Source organism: Petaurus breviceps, unplaced genomic scaffold (genome assembly GCF_028583685.1).
Source record: "Petaurus breviceps papuanus isolate PSGF00001 unplaced genomic scaffold, PetGlider_PUasm1.0 90977, whole genome shotgun sequence".
NCBI lineage: Eukaryota > Metazoa > Chordata > Mammalia > Diprotodontia > Petauridae > Petaurus > Petaurus breviceps.
The window spans coordinates 14,438,658-14,445,982 of record NW_027187391.1 but is presented as its reverse complement, the minus strand read 5'-3'; positions in this window follow the sequence as shown (position 1 = coordinate 14,445,982).

Genomic DNA, 7,325 nt, shown 5'->3' with positions numbered 1-7,325 from the left:
AAGTTGGTGAAGATTGTAGAAGTCTTTGAGGATGTTGGATTGGAAGGGAAAACTGAATCAGGTACCAAAGTCACTAAGAATGGTGGGAAGATGATCTGGAGGTCAATAGATGATAACAACAAGGATTGGGGAGGGGTTGGTATAAAAAGATTGTATGGGCCTCAAAAATGGAGATTCATGGTGGAAGAATGAATGGGGAGCAAGAAGAATAGGTCCACACACCATCCACCTGGCCTTGTGATTCCTAGTAAAATTAAGCAGTCAGAAGGAAATTTCCCCCTTTGATTGTGTTATGGTGCTTTACACATGGGTTTCTAAAGGAACAAATTTAATGAAATTAGCTAGTTCTATTATTAGAAATTCATTCCTTTTCATTAGGAATGTTCATCTTCTTAAGTTTCACCTTTTAAATGCAAGTAAAAGGACAGATAAGCAACATGAAGACGCTGGATAATGGAGCAGAGGTCACTGAAAGGAAGAACCTTAATGATGAATGCTGAAGAAATTTAACCAACTTCATATAATTTTGCCTTCAGCCAACCCTGCATCTCTAAACACACTAGATGTCCTCTAAGTACACAACAAATATTAATACAGTTGATTTCAAACTAGGGGGATAAATTAGCAAGAAGTTGGATTTTCCATTTGAGGACCTGAAGTGTAAAAAGTACACAGCACATTTTTCCCTCTCTATTTCTATAGGGGAATATGAGTAAACCAACCAAGAAAGAAAAGGAATTTCTGAGATTTTTGTGCCAGATATAGAATAAATGATATTAAAGTTGCAAATTCAGACCTAACCTTTCTTTCCAAAATACAATCTACTTTCTTTCTTCAAAGATGAACCCAGGACTCAGATTTTTGCTTTGTATTAAAATACACACACACACACATAAGCTATAAATGTATAGATTTTTCAAAAGTACAATGAAATATTGAAAGTCAGTTTGTCAAGGTATTACGAGACCTCTACTTCTTTAAACAGCTTCTAAAACTTACAGATTAATCCCCTCTCTTTCCTTTTAAAATTATCTTTTGTACTGATATCTTCTGTATTTTATTTGCCAGCATATTTTTATACCTTTACCCCATGCAGTAATCCATCTCTTGAAACAAAATGATTTACTTTTAAAAACCCATAAAATCTAATGACATATCATAATTGCTCACGTGGCCATCCTAGTTATCACTCACACTGATCCGTGGAGTCCCCAGAGATTGTCAACTACATCCCTTTAAGGTTTTGAGGGCACCCTTGGCAGTTTGGGGATCATCTTTATTGCAAGTTCCCATCAATATGCTTTTACTATGATTATGGGTTGATTATAATTTATTTTGTAATACTCAACTTGCTTTTAGAAAGGTGCATTAACTAAGGGGGTAGAGTAAGGACAGTTCCTATAAAACATTCCTCTGAAGACCTGTGATAAATTCTTCAGCAAGGACATCCAGAGTCCAGGGGAAATTGGGCTTAAGTTTAGAGAGCACATGTGGAAAATGGGTAACTCACAGCTACTGAAAATCTCTTTGCTGGAGTTTTCAAAATGTTCCCTTTCAGAGCCAGGTGCTGTAGGAAAGCTTTGGGTCTAGAGTCAGGAAGACCTAAGTTCAACTCTGGCCTTAGACACCTACTAGTTATGTGACCCTGAGTAAGTCATTTACTGTTTGCCTCAGTATCCTTATTAGTAAGGGGATAATAATAGCACTTACCTCCCAAGGTTACCGTGGGGCTCAAATGAGACAATAATTGTAAGCACAATTGTAGCACTGTACCTAGCACATAGCAAGTGCTATATAGTTGTGGTTATTCAGTCATTTCAGTCACATCTGACTCTTTGTGACCCCATTTGGGGTTTTCTTGGCAGAGATGCTAAAGTGGTTTGCCATTTCCTTCTCCAGTTAATTTTATAAATGAGGAAATTGAGGCAAACGGGGCTAAGTGACTTTCCCAGGGTCACACAGCTAGTAAGTATCTGAGGCTGGGTTTGAAATCAAGTTTTCAATTCTGAGCTCATCACTCTATCCATTATGCTACCTAGCTATCCAACTGTTGTATAAATTTAGAGGATGATAATGATAATTATGATGAATTTTCTTCTGGTCTCTCTGTATAACTGTTAATACCCATCTAAGTTTGTCTTTGGTGCCTGATTTATCTACTTCCCTAAGCTATTCCGCAGACCCTGCTTGGACAATAATGGGAAGATGGATTTCCAAAGTTTGCAAGGTTCTTCAAAGGGGGTAGGAGATGGAGGCCATGGCCAAAGCTTTCTTCCCCAAAATTATTCCTTCTGAGAGGCAACTTTTTCTCTTCTCTACTGTCAGAGGCTCAACTCTGAATCTCTCTCAGACATGAATTTGTTTGACATTTTATCATCAGCCTCTGGGGCATGGCCAAGTTTCTTCAGTCAATCTGAAAATTGTTCCTATGCAACATTAATTACATTTCATCCACTGCCTCAATGTTATTGTTGAGTTATTACTTAATCTTGGTGGCCCCATTTGGGGGTTTTCTTGGAAGAGATACTGGAGTGGTTTGCCTTTCCTTTCTCTAGCTCATTTTTCAGATGAGGAACTTAGGCAAACAGGGTTAAGTGACTTGCTCAGGGTCACACAGCTAGTGTCTGAGGCCGGATTTGAAATCATGAAGATGAATCTTCCTGATTTCAAGTCCAGTTTTCCAAACACTGTGTCACCTAGCTGCCCATCAGAGACTTAGACCCTCATAATGTAACATAAGATTGGCTCATGGATGTACTCTGTACAATGTCACACTTGTGTAAGTCACAGGGCATTTGAGTTAATCAATGAAATTATCCCACCACATTAAAGTAAATGATAAAATGCTAAGATCTGGTACTTTAACCAGGTAGGAACTGATTAGATGAAATCAATCAAAGGCATTCCAATTAAGTGTAAAAAAGCCTTGATCAGTTTAAGTGTCTCTGTTGAGGCAGTGGCTAGAGGGCAGCTAGGTGATAACAGTATTTAGAAGATTCATCTTCGTGAGTTCAAATCTAGCCTCTGTCACTAACTATGTGACCCTGGGTAAATCATTTAACCCCCTTTTCCTCATTTCCTCATCTATAAAATGAGCTGAAGGAGGAAATGGCAAATCACTCCAGTATATTTGCCAAGAAAACCCACAGAGGGGTAGCAGAGAGTAGGTCATGACTGAAAACTGCTGAACAGCAAGAAGGCTTAGGAAGGCGACATTCGTGCTGTCGTCTGAATTGGTCAGCCACATCTTGAATCATTGCCATGCCTGCAAGGGATGGAGCCACAAATACCTGGCCTTTTTTCTGTCTGCAGGAAGGAGAGAAACACCCTTGCATGGTGCTCCTTCCACCTATCCTTTCTTGTCCTGGAAAGGAGAAAAACATCATTCCATCCTGCTACCTCTGTCAGTCCCCTGGCCTGGCTTGACCTATCTTTAGGGAAAAGAAAGCTTCCTAGTACCTTGAAAAATCTAGAGCCTGAGGTCGAACTCCTCAACAATTAACAAATTCTCACCTGGTCATAAGCTTCCAGACTTCAGTGATTCTAAACCTCCTGTTGCCATTATTCAGACCCTTATTGCAACTGCAGAAAAGAAAGAGAAATAAAATTTCATATGAATTGAAGAAAGGTTATTTTTAATCAGCCAGGGAACTCTTCATAGAGGAGAATTATATTTAAACTGACTTTTGTGTGTTCCATAAATATGGAGTCTCTCCCTCCATAGTGAAAAAGAATTGGACCCTGTAATATATTTTCCCATGTCAAGAAAATAATGTATTTACTACATGGGATATATTATACATATATTAATGTGTGAAGTTTTGGACAGAGTTTATTGAACTCATTTTATTTACCAGAAAAGATAGGGGAATATTAATATAAGTGACCAGATAAGATATAAAAATGGAAGGGATGAATGAATCATGTAGTAGACTTTTTCCAATACATCTTTTGAATTTTATCACCATAGAAAATTTTCTAGAAGATACCCTTTATTCACAGGTTGCCATACTTTGTGTATCCTCTAAGAATGATTTTTGTAAAAACATAGGCAAGAGTCACATAAGACAAAAAGAGTCCTAAAAGTTCACACTTCATTTAGAATATCAAAAGAAAACATTTTGTAGAGCCTATACTTTCCTTTATCTTCAGGTATTTTTTTTTTAACACTTTGGTCCAATATGCAAGAAGACAAGACAGTAATTTTCAAGAACAGTGTTTCAGAAATTTTAACAATTAATAAAATTGTCAAACATTCTTTGACTTTCTTATGTCTTTTAATAGAGAAAATGCCTTTAATGTTTAAAACAAATCATAAGAAAAACTGAATAAGAACTTTCTGATGCTCTCAAGGATTATGGACCTTAGAGGTTGGAGGGACAACTCCCTTAACTCCCACCCTCTCATTTTACAGAACAAGAAAGGGAACCAAGAGAAATGTGATTTGCTTGAAGTTAATCAGAGGCAAAAATCAAATCCAACTCAGACTCCAAATCCAGTGCTTTCTACCTTCCGCCACAATGCTTTTTCAGATATTTGATGCACTATTTGGGACTGGAACAGCAAGAGAATGGGAGACATCATGAGGAATCTAAAACAGACAGTATCTCTAGGCCTAAGAGACAGAGGAAAAGTTTCAGGGAAGAACAAAATGATTTTAAGTAGCAATCTGTTAGGTATATCAAGAATACTCAGTGGATTACATCACTGGGAAAGAAAAGAGTAAATATTTCAGCAGACAATTAATCTACCTTAGAGCCAACAAGAGAAAACAAAAGCATCATTGATATACTTTACTTCCTTTTCCTGGCTACAATGCTGGAAAGATCTACATGAGCTTACGACTTTTTGTTGTTTTGCAAGGTCGTATGTTTCCAGATTGCTCTGCAGCTGTTGTAAGGTTAATTGCTGGAGCATCATTGGTTGGAATGAGCCTAGCATTAGCTTTTGGATTTTCACAACAACAGAGAAAATCTTGGCAGGGATTACCTGGGAACAGTTCGTAAATATTAATCTATTTAGATAAATTCACTGGAAAACTAATAAATTGAATAATTTCTAAGTTTTAAATATTCTTTTGGTACTTTGTTACTTTGGTGAATTCCTAAGCTCATTGCTATGAATATTCCTTTCACCAATGGATGTTGAAACACATCTAGACTTTTTCATCCTGTGTGATTTTTGACCAAGTCTTCTGAGGAGTCAGAAGACCGTAGAACTAGAGATGAGATGGGCCTTGGAGGTCAACTAGTCCAACTGCCTTATTTTACAAATAAGGAAACTGAGGGACAGAAAGTTTAAGTGACTTGCCGAAGGGTCAAGGATTTGCTCAAGATTCAAACCTGAGTGTTTCAACTCCAACTTCACCATTCTTTCCACTTCACCACACTGTTGCCTTTCATGGTGGATTTGCCTGGTAGAAATTACTAATCATATAAATTATTTCCAAGACTTAAGTTTTATAGAAACGCTCAAATTGTTGACAGCAGCCTCTGGTAGTTCTGAGTAGTCTAATAAAGCATCCAACAAATTTAATGTATGATTAAGAGTTGAATAGTCTCCACAAAGTAGACAAGCCAAAATCCCAATGTACCAGGGCACTAAGCAGAGTTTCCAGGAAAAGTACACAAAAGGTCATTACCCTAAAGATGCCTGAAAACCCATTGGGAGAGATAGTCTGTTCCTGACTGTGACTAATTCTGTAAGATTCAGGAATAGACTTGGAATAAACATATTTGAGTTTCATTATTTCCTTTGCCTTGTATGCTTTTTTGTAGAAGTGCTAATAAGTAGGCATAGGGCACAGAATCCTGAATACATCACTAGGCCAAGAGTAAGGAGATGAGAGCTCTTAGTTATCCTTCTACCATTAACTAGCTAAGCAACATTGGGCAAATCACTTTATCTTTCTGAGTCTCAGTTTCCTTCTATGGGAAATGAGCTCTAGATGGTGTTCAACACCTAGATGGTGTTCTAGCGCTAACATTTTATGAAAACCAAAGGAAGAAAAGGGAGCCTGAATTATAACCCCTGGATAATACTTCTGAAAAATTGAGGTACTTGAAATCTTTAGTGGTCCTAATGGACACAGTTCTCTAAGTCTTCTTTTCTACTAGGAAGTAGGCTTACCTAAATTAACACTAAAAGATAGGTGTTTAAAATGATTATAACATGGTCTATTATTAAGAAGTAACCAGCTTCTATGATAAATTATTGGTTATTAGTCAAACACTGTCTGATTGGCAATTTTTGTAGGGCCTAGCTTATAGATGGGGAAGACTATAGTACAAAATTTCATTATTAACCTTGAATGACAGAATTACAGAGTAAGAGAGTAGGGAAGAATCCTAGAAATACTCTAGTCCAAACCTCTTGTTTTAGGGATTAGGAATCTGAGAACTAAATTATATTGGGATTCTTACTTCAGTGGTCCAAAAAAATGGGGTCTTGTCAATGTGAACACGAACTCCATCAACACGTTTTACAGTTTATCCATTTCTTTTCATGCAGTGCAATTCTTGTTCACGTTTTCCCACAATTCCTGCATAGAAGACAAACTTTTCCTCTTTGAATTTTCATTTGATTTTTTCAAACATTTAGGGATTTCATTGTAGCACCTGACTTGGAAGGAAGACAACATTGTAATAGTGAAAAGAGAACTGGATTCATAAGGAGAGGAAGAGAAATTCAGGTTTGACTCCTCTACTTACTGCCTAATGGACCCTGGGCAAACACCTAACCCTGCCTGGGCTTTAGTTTCCTTATCTGTAAAATGAGGACTTTACATTTCTAAACTCCCTTCCAGCTTTATGTCTGCAATCTTTAAAACTATGTCTTTGTTGCACTTGTACTGTCCTTTGAAGCTGACCTGTGAAACAGAAACTTGAGTATAATTTGAAGTAAAACTACACCAAACTCTTGGTCTCATGATATACCGTGGTGTAAAGATGACTCTTTAGAGGCCATTAGACTATGAGCTCCTTGAAAACAAGGCCTGTGGCTTTTCTGTTGTTGCTGCTGTTTGTTTGTTTGCTTGTTTTGTTTTTAGTTCACTTTTTTTCCCCCAGCACTCAGAAAGTAGCTAGCACATAGTAGGCACTTGATACATATTGTTGAGTAGCTTATTTACTGATTATTATTTAGTCATATCTGACTCTTTGCGACCCCATTTCAGGTTTTCTTGGCAAAGATACTGGAGTGGTTTGACATTTCCTCCTCTAGGTCATTTTACATATGAGGAAACTGAGGCAAATAGGGTTAAACGATTTGCCCAGGGTCACATAGCTAGGAAGTATCTGAAGCTAAATTTCAATTCAGGCCTCCCT